The following is a 13694-nucleotide window of genomic DNA, read 5'->3' as shown; positions in this document are numbered from 1 at the left end:
AAGCTCCAAAGAGGGGGAAAAATAATTTATCTAGCTTTTTAAAGATTGGAAAAAGATCAAATAAGCTACAAGCCAGGTGGATTATAAACATAGGATTTAAGAATAATATTTTTAAATGGTTTTTAAACAATTCATTGTTCTACATTGGTCAAGGAATTTAAGATTTGATTATATCACTTTTGAAAATAATGTTTCAAAATCCCAGCCAGTTTCATATAAGTTGCATTACATAGTAGCTTCTTCCAGCATCTCTTGAGATGATTTCTGGATGTACATTCCCAGTTGGAAGCTGTTTTGAAAAAGAACACACCATTTGCCTTTAAGCACAACACAACAGATTACCCTCTTTTTATGGCAAAAAAAACATTGCCATCATCTGATCCCCATCTGTATTAGATACAGTTTAAAACCATTCTTAGCGTTCTGGTTTTATAGTACTTTTCTTTATTAAATGCACAGCAATCATGCCAGAGTTCAGTTTAACACAAACTTCATCAACCACTCAGTTGGGGGTAACAGTCAGGTGACCTTTAAGTGGTTAGGATCATCCCAGGACCTTTTGGGTATTTAACTTTTGAAGGCATGCTCCCATTACTTTGGCCTCCATGGCTACTCTTGTTTGCGCTGTGAGAAAGTTGAGATCTTTCAAACTGAGCTCTCCCCACTACTCACCAATTTGTAAGTCAATCCCCACCTTTGCAGGCCTAAATCAATCTGAATATAGTTGACCAGTGGTGGCCAGTGGTATTATTATGTCAGACAAAGTGTGAAAGACACAGTCTGCTATCTCTCTGCTGCTTCAAGATGCAACCCCCTCACCATGGCTGTCACCCTGGTATGACTTTAAAACATGGGCTCAGTACTTATACTTGACCTGGGTGCTAGCAGTGCTGATATTCTCCAGCAAGCATGGTATTAACTGATAGGGTAGTGAAGTGGAGAAGATGGGGGAAAGTGAAAGATCTACACTTGGCTTTCACACACTTTGCTTCTATGAAAGCAGTAGCCCTTTCAGCCTTGTTCCTGAGGTGGGTAAGGGTAATGATATGGGAGCAGTGATTTCGAAAATTATCTTGAGAATATTAACTCAAATTGTGAACCCTAATTCTAATCCTGAACTCTTCCAACTAGCCTGACCCAAGAAAAGAGTATAAAAAATCTTCCAGTTCCAGGTAAGCATTATTTGAACAACAAAGTTTTCTTGAGTTCCAGTATTTTCCTTAATCCTTTGTTTCTGAGTCCTAGCTTAATCCTCAGGTCTACTCCCTGGTTTCCCTCCAACTTTTGACTTTGTCCCTTGGCACTTATTTCCTAGCTGACCAAAAACTGATACCCATTTGCCCATTGATATGACACCATATGACACTCACGCTTCCAAGATACTTGGTTATATAACTGAGAGGAAAATATGTGAATGCAAAGCTGTATCCATATATTCTGTGTAAAGGCATAATCGTGATTTGTTTAGTTATGGCTTCAAAAGAGCTTATCATGGTAAAAAAAACAAGATTATTACCAGAATTATGTTTGAACCAGATCAGTGTGGCCTGTTCCATAAATCATGATTTAATCAAGCTGTTCGGAATTAAGACAATCTGCTATAGCAACCTTGGGTAAGAATTTACATCACACGTTTGAAGTTTAACTGTACACTTTCCAATCTTGCTTTAGAATTTTTTGCTTTTCATATCTGCATGAGAAAAGATGATGTGATATATTAACTGCAGAGTTGGGACTGGGGAAATGCAAGTTCAAGTCTTCACTCAACAGTGAAGGTTACTGAATGATTTTAGAACAATCACTCACTTAAACTTTTACAGGACTGTAATGATAAAATTGGAAAGAGCGTATGTACACTATTTTTATATGCCTCTTTTCCTTTGTGCTTTTGAGATGAAAATGTGGTTGTTTCCCTTTGTTTGAAAGGGATGACTGAGAAGTTTCCATATAGTTCTGATTTTTTTTCATCCAATATTTAGCTTATTATACCCTATTTCTGCACCAATTTGCAATTCTATTAAGCCCACATACAATGTTTTATTCATATTGCAGATAATTGTTACAGGCATATTTTATACACTTTTGTGTGAATTTTCCCCTTCCGATATATTTTCATATGCAGTTTTTGAGTTCTGCACTTGATTTAATGATATCAAGTGATGTAGGGAGATATACATGCTTTGTTCCTTAAGCAATGAATTGGAAGCATGACAACATCCAATATGCACAGATGCTGATACATTTTCAGGTCATACCTGGCCTATCACATGTGAACCATAACACCCCCCCAAAAAACAGAGATGGGCATCATTCAGCAATTAATAATACACCTTGATTACTGCTTAGAAAAAATAACTTCCAAGTATAAATTTGTAGTTCTGATACTAGAAATCTATATTTTCATCTCCAGACACAGCAATATGAGATTAATAAATGAGATTTCCATCCCTCTCTTGCTTGGTGACAGATTACTGAATGGTATTTTATTATGAATAGAGATACTATTCTCTTTTTAAAAAAATATTATTTCTTAATTTTACAGAAAGGAATAGAAAAATCATAATACACAAAAAACAAGAAAGAAACACATAGAATGTATACACAAGACAAATAAAGACTAGAAAATAACTAAATAAAACAAAATATGTCACATATTAAATGAAGCACATTTTTAAACCTACCATAGGGAAAAATACAAGTTTTACTTAATGTCACAAAATATCATAAAATTTATGCCACAGAATAAAGTCATGTTTTCATTAATAGATCTTTTTTTTCAAAAATGCATGTCAAACTTTCCATCAAGAATAAATTTTATTTCAAGGAATTTGTGCAAAGGACAACATTCTTTGGCCATTGAAATATTATTTCAAGGGTGAGTGACAACTGCTACGAAGAATGGGATTGTGACTGTAGTTGAGATTTGCTTAGTTTTGGTTTCCACCTGTTGCACTCACAAAGCCTTTGATCTACGTATTAGTTTTAATGCACACTGGAGGTCATGTATGCCTCCAGGACCTCATCCAAGGTCCCTGTAGTCAAGTTGCATTAATTGGTGGATGTTAGTAGGCTTTGGATGAAATTCATAAATATTCAAGGCCATGTTTGCATGAAATATACAAGCATAGGAGTGCTAAGAATGGAAAATGCCTACTGGGGACTATCAAACTAGGGACAGATAAATAGTTCCATTGATTGGTTCAAAAATTGAAGGGGAAGAAGATTTCTTAAATATTTCAGTATATAATGTACTGTGTGTACCAAATGGCACTTTTACTCTATATTATGAAAGATACTTTTTTTTAAGCATCAGTACAGAGCAAGTAGGATAAAAGGTTACTTTTCCACTTTATGGTTACTGCTGTAACAAGCTTTCATGATCACATTAAAACTGGGAAGACTTCAGCTGAAATAATAAACAAGCAAATGAATCTGGCAGGATATAGTGGTGATAATTTAAAAATGACATAATTAGATCTAAAAAGAGTATGAAAACACAGGAAAAAAGATTATCTCCCACTTTCCACACTTTTAATGGCAGAAATTAATTGCCCAACAGATACCACATGATTATTTTAAAAAGAATTTGACAGTACTAATGTGTTTGTTTTCCCAGCAACATTATTTTGCATAGAACATTTTGACTGCAGTAAATAATGCTGTATAAATGATGTGAACAAAAGACTGCTTGGTCACATGTTTTGGCAACTGTCTTCATCGTGAAGTTATCCTAGAGAACTTGGCTGGAGATTTATTGATTGCATTGCATGAGGTTGAGCAATGGACTAACTTGGCATTAGGTAATGATTGAGAATTTTTTCACAATCATAATTAAAGAGCAGCAGTTTTAATCAATGTGTTTTGGAGCTTTAACAAAAGGAATCCTGTTTGTAATGGTTTGAGGAATGAGAAAAAAGAATCTATGGATCTTGGTAATTCTGTATGTTTTTCATTTATGTGCAGGAATAAGAGTTATAATAACAGTCAAGTAAGGAAGGATTGATATCTCAAGAGAGCATCATGAAGAAATTAACCCCGCCTGTGGTATATTACAATGAGATTTTATAATGTTAATGCTGAATCATGTGACTCAGAGAGCCCTACTTCTGGCTAGCTTTCTTCTTGGATTCCTGGACTTCATCTGAGATGGATCCTGGCTTGCCTGCAACAAACCAGCTTTTTTAATCAAAAGTCAAAGAATTATTTGCTTTTTTGAAGCAAAAAACACTGTCCACCCCTTGCCTCTGAGACATTGGAGGAATCCTTACCTAACTTCTTCCCTTTTTAGATACTTTGCCAAGCTTCAAATTGAAAAAGGGGGGGTGATGGGGAGGGAGTTGCAAGCCTGCTGGCGCCAATAATGTCTGTTCCTCTGTATTTGCACACTGTCTCTGGCTACAGGTTCATGGAACAGCCAGTGTTTGTCATTCAGGGAGCAGCTGCTGCCCTGAGCAAGGAAGGAAACGCCAGTCTTGGACTTTGAAGCAATTTTGTTCCCTTACAACTCGGGAAAAGAAGGGCTCTTTCAGCCTGGAACAGGGTTTCAGACTTGATCTTTAGCCAGTCTACTGAGCACAGAGAAGTATTTTAATTCAGATGACTGCATTTTTACGCTTGCTGCCTGCTCCAACTTTTCTACTTCCTTAGCCCTCAAGGTGAAAAAGTCAAGAGCTGAAGTACACATTCAGAATACCGTAATTGGCCTTCATCTTTGCTACAAATTACATAGAACACAGGACAATAGGGTTGGAAGGGACCTTGGAGGTCTTCTAGTCCAACAGATAGTGTCAAACATGGGATGCATCCCCAGTCGCATCTAAATAATGGCCCAAATACACCATGGCAACAGTTTTATTCTGAAGTATCCCTAGGACCCCAACCCTTTACTGTATCTCATCCACAGCCAGTGAATAAGAAAGAGTTAAATCATTAGCAGTGCCAGTATTAAGTGTTTTCCTCTTATTCTGACATAATAGAAGGGCAATCTCTGTTGACTTCAGTTACCTATTACTTGAAAGAGAAGTACAGGTAGTCCTCGACGTATAACAGTTCATTTAATGACTGTTCAAAGTTACACTGAAAAAAGGGACATGATCATTTTGCACACTTAAGACTATCACAGCATCCTCATGGTCACTGTATGTTGAATTAAAATGCTTGGCAACTGACTCATATTTATGATGGTTACAGTGTCCCGGGATCATGTAATCACCTTTTGTGACTTTCTGACAAGCAGACTCAATGAGGAAGCCAGATTCATTTAACAACTGCCTTGCTAATTATCAACTGCAGTGATCCACTTAACAACTGTGGCAAGAAAGGTCATAAAATGGGGCAAAACTCACTTAACAAATGTCTCACTTAGCAACAGACATGTTGGACTCAATTGTGGTCATAAGTCAAGGACTGCTGTAACTAACAGTGACTGGAAACAGAGATAATAGAAGCAAGGGACAGCAGTGGGAGCAGCTAATTTCATTCTGATATAATTTTCTACCAATTCAGAGATTGGGATGAAGGGATAGAAATAGGTAAACCAAGACAAAGGCATCAATTCCCTTCCTTCAATTATTCATTGGATCAGACAGAAAATTATTTTCACGCCTTTTTATCTTGGCTTATATAAATCAGTCCATGTTAATACTACTACTGTCCTACTATGTTCCTTCATTATGGTGGTGGTAGATGCTTCTAGGAAGGATGAGTGAAGAATGTCAGGAGTGCAAGCCAAGAATATACAGTATATTCCCAGCAGGGTTAACCAAGGTATGTCATCTCAGCTGCCCAGCTAAAGCAAGCAAGCATCTATATTAGGCAGAAGCAACATAGGAAGATGTCAGAGGCAGATTATCACTTTTGTGGCAATAGCAAGGACATCAAGTCCTAGTAAGCCACTCCTGTATTTTTACTCTGCAAAAAACCCTACATGGATAAAAAAATATCATATATATTGACAATAGTGATGGGTGATGGGCTGAGAGAGTGAGAATGATTGCCCAAAGTCACCCAGCCAGCATTCATGCCTAAGACAGGACTAGAACTCACAGTCCCCTGGTTTCTAGGCTAGCACATTAATCACTACATCAAATATGGCAGAAAAACCAGTCAAGGGTTTAACTAAGCTATGTCAGCAAATTTGGAGAATGACACAGTGGCCCACTGCGAGAGACTTAACAGGGTGTGGCAAATATTATACACTATCCTTAATTTCACATGCTAGTAAAATAATCTAATCATCTAATGCAGATTAGAGCTCTACATGGAAAAAGAGATGCCAGATGTTCAAGCTGGATTTAAAAAAGGCCAAGGAACACAAGACATAATTGCTTATGCATGCTGGATAATTGAAAAAGCTGAAGAATACCAAAAAGAGGTTACTATGTGCTTCATCAATTATAGAAAAGTCTTTATGTAGATTACCTCAAACTGTGGAATATGGTCAGAAAAATGAGAATTGCAGAACATCTTATTGTCCTCATGAAAACATACTGTATATATATATGTCAACACTGCAAATACTTGTTTCGTTAATCAGACACATGACAATATATAGGTTAGAAGGACACAGTACAAACAGAACATGGTGAAACATATTGGTCCCAGGTTGGCAAAAGAATGTAACAAGACTGCATATTCTCCCCTTATTTATTCAACCTGTATGTGAAATATGTATGTCGGGTACCTGGATTGGAAGAAAATGAGCATGGTTTTAAAACTGAAAGAAGAAACATCCATAACTTGCACTATGCTGATGACACTGTGCTGATACCCAAATGAAAAGGATTTGCAAGCCCTAGTACTAAAAGTCAAAGACTCAGGGAAAAATGTTCACCACCTTGAGTTATTTATAAAAATAATAAAGGCAGGATACAAACAAACAAATAAAAACCATAATTAAATATAAGGAAGATTAAATTAAGGACAACAAGTAGAACAACCAACCTTAGAATTGACAATGAATGTATTGAAGCGATGAATAGTCTTTTAGGAACAACCATCAATAGTAAAGGATCAAGCAATGAAGAAATATGCTGCAGTCTAGCACTTGATAGAGCAGCTATGAAGATCTTAGAAAAGATAATCAAATGCCATAATACATGGGTCCCCGACCTCCTGTCTATGGACTGGCACCGGGCCACAGCATGCCAGAAACCAGGCCGTGAAAACAAGCGAAGCCCCATCTGTGGGATGCAGGCAGCACGCAAAATCACACCCCCTCAGGTCCGCAGAAAAACCTCTCTCCATGGAACTGGTCCCTCAGGTGCCCAAATATGTTTAAACTTACAAAGCTCAGAATCATGCAAGCCATGGAGGCGTGGTGGCTCAGTGGCTTTAATGACACTGGAGATGGTCTCTGCTCCAATGGTTTGATCCCTAGCACTGCGTGGCAGAGTGAGCTCCCATAACTTGCCTCAGCTTTTGCCCATCTAGCAGTTTGAAAACACGTTCTATGCAAGTAGATAAATAGGTACCACTTCAGTGGTGAGACGAGCTGGTGCTCCATGCAGACAATCAGATTCTTGCCAGCTTCCCATTTGCAACGCCTGTTTGTGAGGAGGCTCTGGTGGAGGAAAGGGTGCCTTGGATGAAGAAGATCCTTTCATCTTTCTTGTGCAAAACTAGCTCACCCTCCTGTGATGCACCTTGGGAAGCTTGCAAGCATGTCCCACAACAGAGTTAGTAAATTGGAGCCAAACTACTACTCTGTATTAATATTGTAGTCTCCTGGCTAATGTAACAATGCCATACACTAATAATAATGCAAGCCGTGGTATTTCCTATGGAAGTGAAAATGAGATTTTAAAGAGGCAGGATAGAAAAAGTATTGATGCTTTCAAATGTTGGTGTTGGAAAGGATTTCTGAGAATATCATGAACAGTCAAGAAAACAAACTGATGGATCATCAAACATCTCAATCCAGAGTTCTCAATTTCAGCACAAATGATGGGACTCAAATTACCCTACTTTGGACACATTATGCGAAGACCCTGATCTCTGGAAAAGGCTCTAATACTGGGAGAGTTAAGATATTAAAAAATAACTTAATAATACATAATCATTTAAATATTAGTCTTTTTAATGAAAGTGTTAATAGATGAAAATATTGCCTGCACGCTGAATTGCAATGCTTGAAGAGAACAAGCCTGTTCCCTGCCCATTACTTTGTAGCCCATTTAACAAGCTGGAACCCATGTCTACTCTATAAAGGGCTGTTTCCACGCCAGGGAGTCAAAAGGACACTGTTTTTTTTGTGCAGTAGCAGTAACAAATCCCATTGTCCTCAATTGCTTCTGAAGAGAGATACCTTCATAATTCTTGCCTTGCTACAGTTCGATTGATCAGTTAGTTCCTCTACAGCTGCTTGGTAACCTTGGAGATCTGGAAGTCATATTTCTAGTTAAAGAGGTTATTTAATTAGTTCTGTTTCTCTTTAGTGTTGGGAAAATATAATTTCTCACAGAAATTAAGGATTTGGTAGCTAGAAATTTATTGTGGCCAGAATGGGAATACTAATTAGCATTTGTTTGTTTGGGGGTACTTTTATTTAAGCTGCAAAGAAAGCTGCAATAAATCTGGTGATTTTTCAAGGGAAAGAAAAAAATTAGTTACACAATGGCTGTTTTCATGCTTACCTGTGGTTAATTCTGGTTGCTTAATTAACCAATTTGTATAAACCAAAAGGGTTAAGTTTGCAGCATATACTAATCTAAAGTGTGGTTATGTAGCTCTCTGTTCTTTGCATTGTATGTTAGTGTGAACTTTCTGTATAGCAATGATTTTGGGACTTCAATTCTCAGAAATCCCCAACCACACATGTTGAAGTTGCCAAGTTCGACAAACACGATTCCATAGAGTATTTGCTTTAAATAACAAGCCCCAGATTCCCTCCTTGGGGTAATAAGTTTCTCACTCTCTTTGCAGTATCACTGATAAAATAGACAATAAAAGCTCATTGGACCAGAGTCCTGGTAGTATATGGGATGCTGAAAATCTCTCAGCAATGTTGATCTTTTCTAAATCAAGAAACTATTATTTTCTTTCCTTAGCACTGTATTTGTGTTTAGGCTACCAAATCTGGGCAAAAAGCATTGTATGGCCACTAAATTGCAATAAGGAAAAACAGAAAACTCTAATTCTTTACTGCCATCTGAAGCCATCCAGAGTTTTGCAGCCAAATATGGTAAGCCTGCTTTTGCTAACTTTTATATAACATCTGTACAGTCTTGCAAAGTTGTATCTTCAGATAATGCAGCCTTTCTAATACTTCCAGAGGTCTGGAAATTACAATTTCAATCAATATTGTTTGTTTATATATCTAGAAAATTTACATGCCGCCTACTTCCTGAGCCATTTTGAGTGCTTACCAAAAAAATAAACACAGTAAATTATGAAAACAAGAAAAATAACACAAATTCTTAGCAGGAAAACATTAAAACACTCCTGTATAGGCCTGGAATAAATATTTTCTTAGAGCCTTCCTAAATTGTAGGATTTTTAATGTTGGCAGGTTCATACAACCTGTTCAGTTAAAATATTGTTGGCTATTTTTTTCTCTAAGCGTAGTTAATTTAAGATTCAATGTGTTATAAAAACCCAGCCAATTTTGTTAGTTCAGTAAACAATGATTTAATTAACCATGAATTAATAAGTTCCCACAACTTTGCAACTAACAACAGCAACCACAAATGAACATTACTTTGAAACCTTAATCTTTGGGAAGCTAAATTTAACTTTTACCCACTTTTGGCAATGTCCAATTGTACACTGTGCTTTACTCAGTATTATATCTGACTCCAATCATCTTCAGCTGTTTTCCCTTGTTTGACTTTTTCCATGGGCAAGGAACCCTCATAGGAAAAATGTTTTCCACTCCTGCCATAGATAACAACATTCCTGCTCATCCATAATTTTCCTATTAGGCTAAGGTTATGCTTCCTTCCAGTATTATAACTATGAAGTTAAGATCATTATGACCATACAGTATACAAATTTATGAGATATGACATGGAGAGTCTAGGTAAGGCAATTATATTTCATGGTAGGCAGCTCTATGTAGTGCCACTCCTTGGAAATGATTTTAGAATCTTTGCATAGAAGCTATACTCCTTGAAACCTCCTCATTCTCTTGAGGTCTTCAGTAATCATGTTTTCAGTAGTCAAACTAATGAGATAACACACCATTTAAGTAAAGTCACTTTTAAAGTCAAGTTTAACTTTTGATGACTTCATAGGGACATTCATATGGTGTTCTTGGTAATAATTTTGAAGAATTTTGCTATTGCTGCCTTCTAGGATGTATTTTTCAACCTCACAATCTAGTCTACAAATCTGGGAATAACTGGTATATCTTATCCAAGTATTAATCATGGTTGAGTTCTGCTTAGCTTTTGGAATTAATGTCACTAACTGAGCTTAGTGATATTTACCCTGGATGAAAGAGGCTCTGTATGCTTCTTCTTGGTAAGTACTTATAACTTCCTTTTGCTTGGTCAAAACTTTTGATTTGCCTTTCAACAAATAAACCAATCAGAGCTTAATGTTGATGTAGAGCCTATAAGCTTGTAATGATGAGTTATATAAGTAGCAGTGACTGCTTTGCTTAATTGTAAAAAGTCCTAATCTACTGAAATGAGCAGTTGGAACATTCATATGGGCAGCATTGTCCTTGCTGCGTACTGCTGCCTGAATGAGGAAAGTTGAACAGGAAGGAAGACATTAAAGCCTCTCCCATTAACCTAGAGCACAAAATGTCCCCTTTTCTCTCATCCTAGCTTCTTTGAAGAATTTTTTAGTCCACACAGATCAGTAACCCAGCTGGAGAGTTTACTCAGCTGCTTCTGAGGTAATGCCTTTTGTCTGGGTTGCTACAATGCTTTTTAAATGTTAGGAAAAGTCACTGCACATATTGGATAGTGATGTGTAGAGTTCAGGCATCAAACACTGAGGACTTGTCAGAGATTTATTAAAGTGAATTGTTCTAAAATGCCGTGGGATGGCTGGGAGAAATTTCAGTACAGCTCTGAACCCTTCTAGAGGAAAAAAGTAATAATATTGTCTAGTTCTGGCTTATTAAGTCAAACATCTAGTCAGAGAGAAGATTCTTAGTAAACTATAACACATAGGCAGGAAAAACAACATAAAAGAGCCCTTTGTGGTACGAGATCAGATTACCTGTGGAACTGTCTTGTCCCAATGACTTCAATCTGTCTCACCCAATCAGGCAAGGCAGGTATGTTGCAGATGTCATCAGTTAAAAAAATTCAATTGGCAGAATCCAGGAAGAGAGCCTTCTCTGCCATTGCTCCAGCTCTATGGAACATCTTGCCCCCAGAGCCAAAATGGGCCCCCACTCTTCTGGCTTTTCAGAGAGTTCAAGGCTTGGCTCTGTCAATTATCATAGGGGTCTAAGTGTGGTTTGCAATCCTGAGGGTGATTGATGGCTTTGAGAGTGCTCATACCACCTCTTTAACTTTTACATTTCTAACCTCTATTTTTAACTTTTAATTCTTTTTTAATTTTATAGTTTATATTTTTTTATATTTTCTGACATGCAACTAAGTTATGATTTGGCAGTGGTTGCTTTTCATGTGGCAAGTATTTAGCAAGAAACAAAATGTGAATTTTCCTACATGCAGAATCTATCAAAGGAAGAGAGGCATTTTGAGGGCCAACATCCATGAACTATGGCTTTTTATGAGAGCATTTTAACCATTCACATTCCAAGTGGAAACTCTGAGATACTGTGTATCTCTTTGTTACTAAAAAAGCCCTGACCAATTTTCTCCAATCGAGTGTCCTCTGGATACATTGCAGAAATTGTAAACCTCTATATCTCAGGGATAACAGAATGCAGAAAGCTCCATCAGCCTCTGGACAATAATACAGGCTTTATTCCAGTTTATGTCTGTATGCTGCCTCTTTTATTTCTGCTGACAAATAATTTCAGCTGCATCAGCTGTCACACAATTACTTGCATGCCATTGTGCTGGTTGTTGATTTAATTATCCCCCCCCCCCAAGTTCATAACAGGACAGGCCTAGCTGATCTGGAGTTCAGTCACTGGTTAATGCAAGCAAGGGCTTTTTCTTTAAAGATTCCTTTGCATAATAGATTTTTAGAGTTCCTGGAAGATTGCCTCGTACAAACATCCTCCTTAATGTAGTTGAGGGAGCTTTAGTCATGAGAAATGAAGGACAAGATTAATGTTGATGGAAATTAGCAACTAAGTCAGACAAAGGAAGTTCTTCATCTCCAGAGGAATACTCCCCTAGTAACTATTTAGTGGAATACTCAGTTTAGTCACTTTCTTGGACAACTTTCTCCTCTTAATGTTTGCAAGATTTGTTCTGCCCTGTTGTTTCAAGACTGGGAGGAAGCACCCTTCCCCAAATATTTGTTTACATTTATTTGTGCACCATATTGTTTTCAGAAAAACTAAGTGGACTTGTAGTCATTAAGACTTTTTAAACAGTTTCCTATGGGAAATATATATTTGTCTTTATTTTCCACAGATATTTTCTTTTTTGTTTTGTTTTGTTTCAGAGAAGTTTTTTTTTTTTCTGAGTCCAATTCAGGGAACTGGTTTTTATCTAAAAATGGACATTTTATGACATGAAGACTCATCTTCCAATTAAATCTGCTTAGCCTCCTGAGATTTGTGATGAGTCCTATTTTTAGGGAGCCAATGGTTGTCAGGGAAAGTCTGCTGTTGGTCTGCTAAAATTATGGAAACACTGTGCAAAGGCTATCTCCTGCTGCAGCTTCCGTATAAATCTGCCAAATGTTTGGTTAAGTAGCTTCTGAAAACCAGTATTATAGTTGAGCTTTCAAAAGCCAAAATAATTTTTTTAAATGATCCAGTTACACACACACACATATAAAAAAAATGACCAGATGTATTTTTGGGACCCATTTTAGCAAAGGTTTATTAATGTGGAAAGACTTCATACACAGAGATTTCTGTTATTTGTCTGATTATCATTATGCAAATTATTCTATTTGCCTAAGGGTGTCATTATGCAAATGCCCATATGTTATTTGCCTTCTTTTATGTCAGTTAAATAATGATGTCACGAACCCAGACATATATGTGATCAGCTATATTAGTGTTTCTTAACCTTGGCAACTTTAAGATACATGGGCTTCAACTCTCAGGATATTAGTTCCCAGGTGGTAGGCTTAATTTTACTTAATCTTACAAGCCTATATTATCCACTGCACCTAAAATGGCAGACTAGTTTAGGGAACACAGCAGAGATTAATTTGAGAGGCTGACTGGACTGCATGGATTTTAAGCAAGCAAAGGACAGAGCCAAATCGAGAAATGATCAGGGCTATTCATTTTTTAAAAAAATTCTGAAATCCTTTTGTACACTGATTTTATTTTTTTGTATATATAATTTTATTGACAATTTTAAATACAAGAATAAGTCTAATACAAACTAAATGGAGTGAAAAAAATATAAAAGAAAATTGAGAAAACCTGAAGGTGCAAAAGGAATAACAGAAAAATAGAAAAGCAAAAATAATACACAGAAGGGGCTTCCAATCTCCTATACAGCAGTTATAAGTACAATTATAGATTTTTTCTCTAAAGTTACATTGTGGGTCTCTTCTTTCTATATCTATTTAATCATCAAAACCATTAATCATAAGGTTTTTTATGCAAAGAGTCCACAAAGAGTTTCTGGTCA

Source organism: Protobothrops mucrosquamatus, unplaced genomic scaffold (genome assembly GCF_001527695.2).
Source record: "Protobothrops mucrosquamatus isolate PMUCROS unplaced genomic scaffold, P.Mucros_1.0 scaffold181, whole genome shotgun sequence".
Taxonomy (NCBI): domain Eukaryota; kingdom Metazoa; phylum Chordata; class Lepidosauria; order Squamata; family Viperidae; genus Protobothrops; species Protobothrops mucrosquamatus.
The sequence above is the reverse complement of the archived record's forward strand: the minus strand, read 5'-3'. Positions refer to the sequence as shown.